We start from the raw sequence: 15,000 nt of genomic DNA on the forward strand, positions 1-15,000 counted from the left end.
TGGCTCAAATAAATGAAGTCAATACTTATCCTGGGTTAGAAAACTTTCAAGGAAACCAGATAAATCTACTTGAAACAAAGTCTGATTCTCTCATGATGTAACCAACAGGATGCGATTTTGATGAGATGTCAGATGATGTGGCTCTCACCAAGCGGAATCCTTCGACATGCCGATCTTATTGTGAACAATATTCTCAGCTCTCTCACGGCAGATGCAAATAGCATTAGCTATTTGATTTATAGTCAATCGCCTGATGTCCATCTCCATGTGGTAAAGACGCTCGTTGTTTTCCTCGTTGGCGGCAGTTGCAGGACGTCCAGACTTGGGTCATCTTCAAGACTTTCCCATCTCCTCCTAAATTCCTCTTCCCACTTTTGCAGTGTTGCTGAATCTGGATCGTCACCCTCCGATGCAGCGACCATGTAAGCGTGAGTGTTCTTTTTTCTGCAGGTACTTAATAACACCAAGAGGTCAAACTTTGTCTAATTTCAAGAGAAATCGCTATTAGTTACATTTGAAGTCTCCTTTGAACAGTCATATGTCTGTTTAGCTGGAAAGAAATAATGAGAAGAGTTGAAATTAATGCATGCTAGATCTCACAGTTCTAGCATCACTCTTTCATAGTCAGCCTATGAACTATTCACCTCCCCCTTGTGTTTATATATATATATATATATATATATATATATATATATATATATATATATATATATATATATATATATATATATATATATATGTATGTATGTATGTATATATATTATATACGTGTGTGTGTGTACGACGGACTTCAATAAATTTCCTTCTACCAAATCTACTTACAAGTATTTAGTCCGTCCCGGGCTATAGCAGAAGACACTTGCCCAAGGTGCAACGCAGTGGGACGGAACCCTAAACCTTGTGGTTGGTATGCAAGCTGCTTTCCACACAGCGATGCCTGATCAGCCAGAAATATAGCAGAACAAGTCTCCAAGACTAACAATCGATTCGATTATTTTATAGTGTTTCTACAGCTTACACAGATGATATTTTCATGAAAAGAGAAACGTATAACTTATTATTTTGGGGCGAACTGTGACAACAATATTGAAAATTCTACATGACAACGACAAGGCTTTTTTGGTAACATAACATGAACCGTCGATTCGTCACTTGGTTGAAACAAACAGATTCACTCAAAGAACAGTGCCTATTAATTGGTTCTAACGTTTCGCATTATTTCTTTCTTCTTGAAGTTTCTCATTGAGTTCTTGGAATTCTATAGAGAGTGTATAGATTAACATTCTCTTGTCTTAGTTTGAGAGAAAGAAATCTTCCGATTTTTATATCGAAGTTTTTGTATTTAATTACAGATGGCCGTTTATAATAACAAGTATTATTTGCAATTAATTTTGGCTTTGTCAACTAGCTTTTAATACGATCTTTTATGCTCGACCATATATTCATAGTGAATACGTATCTATGAAATAAAACAAGATAAAAAATGAAGCTTTAAAACGTATAACAAAAACATAAATGTAATAAAATATGGTGGGGAGCAAAAAAGAAGATGGTACACAGGGTTGTTTCGATTATCATGATTCCGATATTATATTGGAATTTGGGGGAAATCTTGCCAAAACTTCAAAAGCCCTCATTAAAATAAGGAAAAGTGTTTATTAATGATCCTCTAATATAAACGCCAAACAAGCTTAATAAATCACACAGCATCAATAAACATCGAGTTGCTAGTTTTCAAACGCGTATTTTACTTTCGCTTTTACATCACAAGACAAAAGAAAAGAAACAAATTTTATATTGCAAGAAATTTCATGTTTATTTGTGTTGTTAATTTGGCAGTTTGCATTAGAAGAATCTGCTAGTATGTAGATAGGATCATTCATTAATTTAAATTTATAGGTTCTATAAATTAACAAGAAAATTTAAAAAGTTTGTAAGATGAGAGAGACAGAGAGGAAGGGAGAGAGGAAGGGAAAAAGAGAGAGTGAAGTGTTATTGTCAAATATTCTTTCTTCACAGATATAGTTTCAATTCCCTGTCTGAATTACTTTGCATAGGGGAAAACTATTTGACACCAAGGATATATTGGAACTGTAAGAATAGGTGAAAGTAAAAAATAGTATGCATTTATGAAAGTGTATATATGAAAGCATATATGTCTTAAGTCCACTTGTAACCAAGTAAGACCACTTCTTAAACTCATTTCATTCCAAGAAACACTTCACTTTTCGTTATATGGAATGGCCACCGAAAAGGCATAAAGTATTAATGAAGGTGCAAGAACTGTTGTCATTAAGATAGAAACGGCAACGAGAAAGAAGTAGGCGAACAAAAAAGAAACGCTTGTTGTTCAAAATTTGCTCATTTGATTGAGAAGAGAGTATTGATAAAGTAAAAGAATTTGCTGTTACGTTTAACAGGGAGAAACTCAATTGAATAAAGTATGTGAATGTAATGTGTTTGAGAGGTTAAAGGGGACTGCGAAACGAGAATAGCTGAGAGAGAATATGATTGTTCGTAATAATAAATGGCAATAAAATCCCTATAAGTTAAAACTAGTGAATATACCATTCATCTATAGCAAAAGCGTGTAAATATGTTTCATTAATCGGTTGAATTCTTCATAGCTTTGAAGAAATTCACAAAGAAGATGTCTATATTGTGTTTATTAGCTGAGAGTAATGCAGAAGAAAAGTGAAAAAGAAAGAAAGTGTAGCTATAAACGATGGAGACTGGGAATGGAGTAGATTAATGTGTGAATTTAAATCCGTTAGATTTCATATTGAAACAGAGGCTAAAGGAAATGGATTAGTTATAGATTTGAATTTAAAGAGAATATGAACGGTATAGCTTGAATGATACAGTAGGTAAATTATAGTAATATTTCAACCATTAATATTTCTCAACGTTAGAAATGTGAATAAATTTCGAAAGTTTAGTGTAAATTTAAATCCATGAATAAGTATTACTGTGTGTAATGGTGGATAAATTCAGTGTAGCTCTAGATTATAAAGGCGAGGTAAAGCAATAAAAAAAGGTGCAAATTACATGAGATGTGTAAAGACTCTTTAGATGCACTTACAACATTATTAAATTTGTTCAGCCTACCGTAGCTTTGGGGTTAAAGAAAACAAATTAAGATAAATAGCCGTAAAGCGGTGTTTGTTAAACTAAAGACAGGAAAGAAAATTCGAGATGTGAGAAAGGTATTATTAAATTCAGTTGCCTTAACTTAGTTTGGTCTAGAAAATAATCCAGATTGGGATAAATGACTATATAATATTTCACATGAAACAAGATATTAAAATTCATCCGCAGTAATGAAAAATTACATAGCAAACAAATCTTTAGATGTTAACAGAATAATGTTTTAAATTGCTTATCTTCCCTGATTTGGTTGAGAGAGAAAAACAACCAAATTAACAAAACTGAGCGTGTAAAAATAAACGAGTAATCGTCTAACTAGAAGCAGGAAAGAAACTTATAGATGTCTGAAGATTAAATTTGTTTAGTGTTTTGGTGTTAAAATAATGTATTAAGGTAGATAGATAGATAGATAGATAGATAGGTACATACATACATACATACATAAGTCGACAGACAAACAGACAGACAGGCAGATAGATAGATAGATAATTTTCTAATATTTGCACAAGGCCTGGAATTTGGAGAGGAGGGAGGCAGATCACCTCGAGCTTAGTATTTTACTGGTCCATGTCTCCGATACAACGAAAGCAAAGCTGACCTCGGCAGGATTTGAACTCAAAAGGAGATAGAACTGTGACTAAGCACTTTGCCCGACGCGCTAACGATCTTCACCGATTTTGATTTCAAAACTTTAGCAAGAGGCCAGCAATTTTGTGGGGAAGGGAGAAGTTAATTACATCGACCCCAATGCTTAGCTGGTATATCATTTTATCGATCTCAGCTTTTCTCCATCATCATAAGAAAAAAAAACTTTGTATCGTGTCAAAGTTAATCATATGTAGCATTTGGATAATATTTGCCTGTGCTTGTTGTTTTTGTTATGTTGTACTGATCAAGTTTACTTTTCATTATTTTGTTATTGCTTTGTATTATTTTTATGGTTTTTATTGTTTTCTTCTTTCTTCGGAGAATATTTAGAATTTATAACTTTACAACTTAGGAAACTGTGAACTCAAATTGATTAATCACGTTTTTCTAATGTATTTAGTTTATTTAATAAATAAACAGGAAGTTGACATTAATTACCGACATAGTTATGGTTATCAGTGAAAGATTAGAAAAAAAAACATTAAACTTTTAACAAGTGTTGGAAAGGTGATTTTTCTTCTCATCAGCCAAGTCTATTTTCCATTACAGTAAAATAGATTTCCTTCGCATGTTTTTCTCATAATATCAATACATATTTTATATACTCGGCCACTACGTCTTAAATCACCTTAAGTGTCATGAAATAAAGGTAGTCGAATCAAGGACGTTGTATCGAACTGCAGCCAATTTATATATTCGGTTAGGTCGAGGCAGGGCTGTGTAGTTAAGGAGCTCTCTTTGCACCCACCTGGCTTCCTGTTTAGTTCCACTTTGTGGCACCTCGGCCGAGTGTTTTTTACTATAACCCCGGACCGACTAATGCGTTGTGAGTAAATTTTATAGACAGAAAATGCGTGAAAGCCCGTTGCATATATATATATATATATATATATATATATATATATATATATATATATATATATATATATATATATATATATATATATATATATATGTATATATATATAGCGAGAATTTACAAAAAAAAAAGAAAACAAAAGACGAATACGGGTGTGTAAACAACAGACAGATGTATTAGTTTAACGCTCGGGAAGTGAGAAAGGTTTTTTTTACGTTTCGAGCCTACGCTCTTCGGCAGAAAGGAACACAGAAATAAACAGGGAGAGAAAATAGAAAAAGTTTTAGTGGATAGCGATCTATCATGTATATATATATATATATATATATATATATATATATATATGTATATATATATATATATATATATATATATATATATATATATATATATATATATATATATATATATAATATATGCGGGTATACCTTCGTATATTTGCTTGTCCCCCACCCCTTCTTGAGTTCATATAATTGCCCAGTAAAAAGAGAGACTGATATTTGTTTGCAATCAAGGAACACGCATAGGACATAGGTTTCGTTGTGTTTGACTTCGTCGGAGAGTGGCACATAACAGAAGAGGAAAATCATTAAATAGATTTTTACATTTATGCATAATGTTACCTACTGCTTATCTAAATCGTTATATATTTAATTATACGTATAAATATATATATATATATATATATATATATATATATATATATATACACGCGCGCACACATATATATACACACGCACATTCACACATACATATATATATAAAACGAAGCCGTGCGAACCGAAACTTGGAAGTCACTGCCAAATATTTTCTTGTAAATGTTTAATGAACGTGTTCTCTACTAAAATATGTATTGATTAATCCTTCAGATCAAAGTTAATTGTCTGTATATACCTTCACATAAAACAAACATTAATGTAAGAGTAGACGTGAAGGTGTGTTTGTGCGTGTGAGAGCATATACATACATACATACATACATACATACATACATACATATATATACAGAGAGAGAAAGAGAGAGAAGAGATTTCAGATGCGTTTGCTTCAATGGTGCATGTATTTATATTTAATCCTCTTTCATGTTTTTACTGTCTCTATATAATGCGCATGCTGCGAAGAATTTTTAAGTTAAAATTTTCTCATTGTATAACGAAGCATTTTATGTTCTTTTTTTCTTAGAAGAAATTAGTGATTTACTATGTAGTATTTGACAGTAAACTTAACCAGCCAGCTTAAATACACTGTGATATTAACATATGTTTAAGAATTCAAAATCACAATCACATACGTACACATATTTTATTTTTTATTTCATTGTCGATCAAATTAAATATCAGCGAAATGGCGGATTGGATTAAATACTGCGAAACATATACCATATGTGAATTTGACAAATTTAAACTACTAGTTATTGTTGATTAATTTTAAGCTGGTACATTTTACATGTATAGTAAATTGTTATTGCCACTGTTTTGCAGTACTTGCTCTACAGAATTCCAAACTTCCAATTTTGGGGTGGGTTTTTTTTTTTACGTCCAGTTTTGATTTTAACCATTTATGATTTGCTACTATTGTATTGCTCCTGTTCGTGAGCAGTATGTTGTTTGCGAGAATATTGGAAACGTATATTATTTTTCAACTATAAAAAATATTGTATTCAAATTGGTTGTGTATTAGCATGCTTTTTTAATATATATATTTTTTTAATCCTTTATATTACTTTCACGTCATAAACATATTTACATAAAATAAAAATACTTCGGTTTTACATGGTTATATTCAAATATAACGAGTATGTGCGTGTTTGTATGCGCGTGTACGTGTATATGTATGTGTATGTATTATATTTCATATAATACATACATATATATGTGTGTGTGTGTGTGTGTGTGTGTATAGGTGTATATAAACTAGCATTTGCTTGTTTTTTTATAAGCGTAGAAAATGTGCATTGTACGATATATATAAGATGGTAATTTTTTCGAACGCAAAAATGCCGTTAGAAAAGCGATTTTTAAATACACATTTCGACGCGTATATAAAAAAAAAAAAAGTCACTTTCTTTATATATACGTAGTGGTTCATTTAGCTTTATAGTGTCTCAATTTGCCCGACATCAGAAATACCAGGTAAATAACTCTTACAGAGCGGAAATGCTTGTTAACAGTCAGCCATGGGATTCGACCCCACGTCCATCAAAGACTCCGGTTGAGTGCGTTACCATCAAGCTAAACGGCCCACTGACAAACTGAAGTACAAATTTAGTTGCTATAAAGCTAAATGCTCAACTATGTGTATATAAAGATAAAGAAACTGGCATTTATTTTTTTTTTTTTGGGGGGGGGGGGGTTATATATATATATATATATATATATATATATATATATATAAGCGCCGAAATGTGTATTTAAATATTGCCGTTCTAACGACGTTTCTGTATGGCATCTTGGGCAAGTGTCTTTTACTATAGCCTCGGGCCAACCAAAGCCTCGTGAGTGGATTTGGTAGACGGAAACTGACAGAATCCCGTCGTATATATTTATATATATGTATGTGTGTGTGTATGTTTGTATGTCTACCTGTGTTTGCCCCCGCCAACATCGCTTGACAACCGATGCTGGTGTGTTTACGTCTCTGTAACTTAGCGGTTCGGCAAAAGAGACCGATAGAATAAGTACTAGGCTTACAAAGAATAAGTTCTGGGTTCGATTTGTTCGACTAAAGGCGGTGCTCCAGCATGGCCGCAGTGAAATGACTGAAACAACTAAAATAGTAAAAAGAGTAAAAATACACACACACTCACAACACAAAACCACCTACATTACTTTCCATACTTCATTGGATGGCCGTTAACTCTTCTGAGGTTTTCCGCCCTTTGACGGGTCTTGTTTTTATCCTGCAGGGCGTCCAACAGTCACCCTCCTCACCAAGTAAGCTTGGTGGGGTTGCCTGCTTCGTCGCCGCCGACCGGACCATGCAGCAGGCTGTACTGGGTTACATGTTACTACCAGTAGCACATAAGAGCGACCTGACCTACATACATACATATACACATATATAATATATATACATATATACATATTCATATATATATATATATATATATATATATATATATATATATATATATATATATATATATATATATACATATATATATATATATATACATATATATATATATATATATATATATATATATATATATATATATATATATATATATATATATATATATATATATATATACATATATATATACACACACATATATATTACCAAATACATATATGTGTGTGCGTGTGTATTTTTAGTTACACCACATAACGTTCACCATACGTTTAAAATTACATATGTGTATATGTATATATGTCAAAGTAGCAACATTTTCAGAGCTTTTGTGTTTTTTGTTTTGTTTTTTGTTTGTTTTTTGTTTTTGTTTTTTGGGGTTTTTTTGCTAACCGTTGTACCTTACATAAAAACATCGTAATTTTTTGATGGCAAGAAACATTTTTTTTCCTTGTTTTCCTTCAATTTTACGCCCTTGATCCTTGGTTTACAGCCAATAAAATACCTATATAGATTCAGACGTAAGGAGGCCAGAGCGGCTTAAGACACAAAACAAAGAACGAGAAGAATAAAAAAAACAATGACAGATAGAAATGGTGAAGTAGAAACTTAGAAAGATGCGAAAGAATAAATATAAAAGAAAGAAAAACAAAACGAGATCGCTAAAAGCTATATGTATGTAAGTATGGCTGTCAATAGATAAAACTAATTGAATAATAAAAAAATTATCAGGAAACATCCCAACGAACAAATGTCCCTAGATATTGTTTTACGTTTGACCTTTATGCTAATCAGATTTTCTGTCGGTTTTCCCGACGGTATAATTGTAGAATGGAGCTCGTAAATGTAGCGTTTCTTTGGGCGGTTGGTCAAGAAGCACAGAATGAAGCCAAAATTAATGGTAATTTGTGTTTTGGGTTGTTTGTAGTTTTGTATGCGTGTGTATGTGATGTTTGTTCATGTGTGTGTGTGTGTTTGTGTGTGGAATGGAGGGTGAGTAGCGTTAGCTCGATAGGTAGAGCAGATGTCAAGATATAATCGAATGCAAACAGTAGCTAACAATATAGTTAACTCGTTACGGTTTTCAAACTGATTGACATTCGCCCCTTCTTGTTCAAGAAGTTTCACGTGGCGTATAAATTCTCATTAAATAATTGCTTATGAATAAATATACATGCATCATTATCCTCATCATCATTATCATTATTATTTTTATTTTTATTATTATTATTATTGTTGTTGTTGAACGTGAAACTCAGAGTAACAGTCTTTTGTTATATTTCTGCTGCTTTTAAATAAAGTATATATATATATATATATATATATATATATATATATATATATATATACAGTACATCTGTCAGATGAATGCCAATAGGTATGAATGTGTACTAGCCTTTATATATTTAATTCCCTATATTTAATACTCAATATTTCATACATTCAATAAGACATTCAGTACTTCATTTCATTTTACTATTTATATTATATATTCCATATTCTATATCCCACATTAATTTTATAAGAATATAAATAAAACATAAAAAACAGACAAAGTTGGAACACTTTTAAATAATATATATATATATATATATATATATATATACATACATATGTCATTAGGTACATATATGAGTGTATATATGCCTACATATATATTTTATTTATATTACTATATGATTGAACGCCAATCCATTTCGAAGTAAATTTATCTTAATATATATATATATGTATGTGTGTATATATATATATATATATATATATATATATATATATATATATATATATATATATATATGTATGTATGTATATATATATATATATATATATATATATATATATATATATATATATATATATATAAATTGTATGTATGTGTGTATGTATGTATAAACACACACACACACATATGTTCTTGTACGAGTTCGTCCTATATGTCTTTTGTTTTAATTGTTAACACAAAAAGTGTATATGTTTAGTTATGACTGAATGTGAGTTTTTTTCCCTCAGCTTGCGTGTGTATGCATGCATATATCTATGTGTGTTCGTATATATGCATGCATGTGTGTATGTATGCTTGTACATACTTATGTATATATATTTGTTCTTATGTGTGTATTGATGAATCCTTATACGTGTGTAAATGTGCCCATAAGCGTATATTTATATATATTTTTTTTTCAAGACCGCCATATTCGTGAAGCCATTATATGCTAACATTATCATGATGAGGAAGGTGATTACTACTACTACTACTACTACTACTACTACTACTACTGATGATGATGATGATGATGATGATGCTACTGCTGTTGCTTCCATTTCTATAGTCTGATAGTTCTTAATGATGGTTGCCCTCCTCGGAAAATTCTTCCTTAAATTCAAGTTTATTTACATTTTTTTATTGTATCCAATTTAGTTACTTTTGTTCGTTGCAAATTTTTTTCTTTCGTTGTAGTTAACATATAAACGCTTTTTGTCGTACTTCCTATGCCCACATCTTCAAAATACACTTCCGAACAAAAGAACCAGAAATTAAATATTGATTCATACAAAATGTATTGTGTTTTCAGAAAGAAATTAGTTATATTTCCGTTTTATGCTCCCCTATTTCATTATTTTCTTTATATCATAAGTATACATACATATAAGCACAGTAAAAGGACATAACGGTTTACATACAAAAATGCATACATGCAGATATACACGCACAAAACACACACACACATATATATAGGTAGATACATAAATATACATATATACACACACAAATACATACATACCTATATATATATATATATATATATATATATATATATATATATATATATATATATATATTTATGCATGTATATATATAATATATGATGCATATGTATGTATCCATATATTCATATTCATATTTGTGTACATCAAAAGTCTATGTAAATATACATCTTCCACAAAACATACATTAAACTAACCTCAAGCTACACTCAGACAAACCCACTCATATATACACCTATGTGCATGCATATATATATACAAATGTGTATATGTACGTCTATATATATATATACATACATACATATATATACATACATATATATACATATATATATATGTACATATAAAAAACATATATACATATATGTATATATAATATATACGTATGTATGTGTAGTTATTTCTTATAACTTACTGTTTTGGCTGTAAAAACTTAAGCACATTCATACATAGATATATAGTTATATATATGTATGTATGTATGTATGTATGTATACATGTATGTATATATATACAAGGATGCAAAGAACAAAAATACGGAAATCATTTTTTTTTTTTTTTTAACAGAGCAATTCTGGTTTCTGAATAGAATAATCGAAGTAAACTGATTCTTCAAGTCTTTTAACAAGTTATTGTTTGGTTTCCTCACTATAATAAAGAATACTTTAAATTCTTTTGCAACATTTCCCAAATCTTCGACTTTTAAAACCTTACAGCTTCGCTTTTTACGCCTAGCCTCGGGTGAGGATGTATTAAACTTATTAAAAATGATAAATGATGGTGAATGTTTTGCATGTGGGTGTCTGTATTCGTCTTAATATGTGTGGTATGCATATCTACAGGGCGTCACCCCAAAAATGCATACACACTTTAGTCGTTGATAACTCAATTAATTTTCATTCAAGTTTAGGTTTAAGTCATTAGAAATAATATTTTCTACTAAACGCACTAGACCTGAAATTTGAGGGGAGCCAAGTACTCAACTACTACTTAATTTATCGGCTCCGAAAAGATGAATGGCAAAGTTCACTGCGGTGGGATTTGAACTCAGAACTTAGCGCCGGGTAAAATATCGCTAAGTATTTCGCCTGGTGTGCTAACGATTCTGCCAGCTCGTGGCCTTAATCATTAGAAATAATCGTTTCTGCTAAAGGCACAAGGCTTGAAATTTTAAGGGAGGGATCTAGTCGATTACATCGATCCCAGTGTGTAACTAGTACTTATTTCATCGACCCCGAAAGGATTAAAGGCAAAGTCGACCTCGCTGCATTTGAACTCAGGACGGAGATCCGTGAAGGTAGAGTCCAAAAGAGTTTTTTCACAGTTAACTCCCTTTAGCTATAATTCACATAAATAAAAAAAAATTATTTTTTCAATTAGAAAGTTATTTTAGAAGTATTCATAACATAACAGATTCCTTTCTGTACATATTTATTCCTATTATCCCACTTAGTATTTAAAGCAACTTGGACAATTTTTTCTGGAATTTTCCTTGAATTTTTCTTAAATTTATTTTGTATTTTATTGATTTGTTGTAACGGACCCAATAGAATGCTATTGGTTTTAAATATTAGCTGACCAAATACTTCTGATAGAGGTATTATGATGACAAACTTTTGTTAGAAAATAATAACATCACACTTAATTTACACCCAAATTATTTATTCATTGATATAATTAGGTAATGATTGCCCAATCCTGATTACCTTAACTAAATTTTATTACTATTCTGTTGCATAGTTTTTAGTCTGTAACTCATGACCCCTGTTATAAGGATCATCCCATCTATCCCACCCTATAACGTTTATCTTTAATATCTCCTCCATCAAATTGCAATAAGATGTGATCTCACAACTTCTGAATGTAGCCTTGGACTTTTTTATTTTTTTAACTTGTATCCTCACCATTATGGACTTAGTGACTGTCTGATGAAGCTTTGGAGTTCAATTTTTGTATGATATGAACAAGCAAGAAAAAACACGAAAAAATAACAACGCGAGGACGTGGAATACGTACAGTGTTATTGGACGCTCAGGAAAGGAGAGAAAAGAAAGAGGATTCCACGTTTCGAGCGGAGCTCTTCATCAGAAATATAGAAAAAGTCCAAAGAAGGGAAGACGGAAATAGAAAATCGCCAACGAAGAAGAAGAAGAAGAAGAAGAAGAAGAAGAAGAAGAAGAAGAAGAAGAAGAAGAAGAAGAAGAAGAAGAAGAAGAAGAAGAAGAAGAAGAAGAAGAAGATACCAACAGTGACAGCAGTCGTGATATAAACACCATCAGCAACCTAGACAAGACACGGCAGCTGTGTTTTAAACGATTCATTCTCTTAAATCTTTAATCAATCCATAAGAATCTCCATACCCCCACCGCACCCTGTCAGTTTATTATCGGTTGAATATATGCTGATGACATATTCGTTGAGAGAAGAAGAAACCAAATGAAGCAAGGAATGAAAGTGGTGGAGCTAATGATGAAGGTAAGAAACGAATAGCTAGACAGAAAGACAAAGGCAGTAGTAGTAGTAGTAGTAGTAGTAGTAGTAGTAGTAGTAGTAGTAGTAGTAGGTGTTGTTGTGGCGGCGGCACCGATGGTGGTGGAGGTAGTGGTGGCGGCGGTGGTGGTGGTGGTAGTGGCAGTAGTGGTCGTCGTCGTCGACGTCGCGATCGTAGTGCTCAAAGTGGTTGTAGTAGTAGTAGTAGTAGTAGTAGTAGTAGTAGTAGTAGTAGTAGTAGTAGTAGTAGTAATACTAGTAGTAGTAGATGAAGAAGAAGAAGAAGAAGAAGAAGGAGAAGAAAAAGAAGAAGAAGAAGAAGAAGAAGAAGAAGAAGGTATGAGGAAGCGGAGAATATATATATGGGTGTGTGTATATATATTTGTGTGTATGTATGTATATATGTATGTAAGTATGTATGTATGTATGTATGTATGCATGTATGTATGCATGTAAGTATGTATGTATGTATGTATGTACGTATTGAGTAGTAATTGGGAAAATAATTGAACTTATGGAAATTTGGTACAACAGACATATTTTCGAGATAAACCGTTTGATTCGACAATATAAACTGTGATTATATCAATATTCCACAAGAATGCACCGCAATAATTTCACTGAACGATGCAGAGAACCAGATGCCTTTTTCCCTGTTGTTTCTTTCGCTCTTTACTTTTCTGTCCAAAATAACTAAATGTCGATTGGCAGTTGGATTTAGTAGTAATATCGATCGTAACATTTCAAATTAATACGTCGACAATTGCTGTGAAAATCCCCCTGATGCAAAGGAAAATTTTCTATGACCAAGTAAATACGTTAGAAATTATGACTGAGTGACTGAAAGGCTGCTTCGTAAGAGATTAACCGAATTGCATCCCACTGTTGTCTCTTTTTAATTTTTCTCTTCTTTTTCTCTCTTATATATGTAATGCAGTATTAATACTAAACAGAGGCAACAAATCACCGAATATATGTATATGTCTCACTCTCTCTATATATATAGAAGGTTGCATATATATATATATATATATATATATATATATATATATATATATATATATATATGCATATATATACATGCATGTATGTATATATGTACATACATACACATTCACACACACTTACACACAAACACATATACACACACACACACCACATATATATATATATATATATATATATATATATATATATATATATACAGTTTATATATATATATATATATATATATATATATATATATATATATATATATATGTATATATATATATATATATATATATATATATATATATATATATATATATATATATATATATATGTATATATATGTAGGATGTATTCATGCAATTTTTCACGGTACGATATCCAAGGCATTTCTACCCCGTGGTGGAATGATAAATGCTATGAATAAATTATGTAACTTTGCATTGTACGGATGCATTTTGCGGTTAATTTAGCATGATCTTCCTAGCTTTACTTCGATTTTTATTTTGATTGTGTTTTTTTTTTCTTGATAACTGCGAGCACAGGGAATATATATATGTGTGTGTGTGTGTGTGTGTGTGTGTTTTGGGGAAATTTTTTTGCAAAAAATACTTGATACAATAACAATATTTAACGGAAGATTTCTTTAAGACTATATTTGAAAAATGGAAAATTACTATTTGTAAATCTTTGAAAGAGAGACATTCACTACCAGTACTCTAGAGTAAAGATTATTTGCAAAAAAAAATAATAAAACTGTAGCATTCGTCCTAACCAGGACTGCCACGTTATGTTGGCAAATAGTTTTTACTCTATAGTTAAAAAATTCTGAGAAAAACAACATTAACGTTTTAGAAGGTGCTTCAGCATAGCCGCAATCAAATGACTGACACAAAAGAACGAAAACATTTTTGATGATTCAAGCCGACACTCTTCGACAGAAAGGGTTGAGTGGAAAAAATGGAGCGACAAAAATGTGTAGAGATCAACGGTTCGTGTTAAAATACATACTTATATATACATACATAC

Source organism: Octopus bimaculoides, chromosome 19, assembly GCF_046866305.1.
Source record: "Octopus bimaculoides isolate indiv1 chromosome 19, ASM4686630v1, whole genome shotgun sequence".
NCBI classification, from domain to species: domain Eukaryota; kingdom Metazoa; phylum Mollusca; class Cephalopoda; order Octopoda; family Octopodidae; genus Octopus; species Octopus bimaculoides.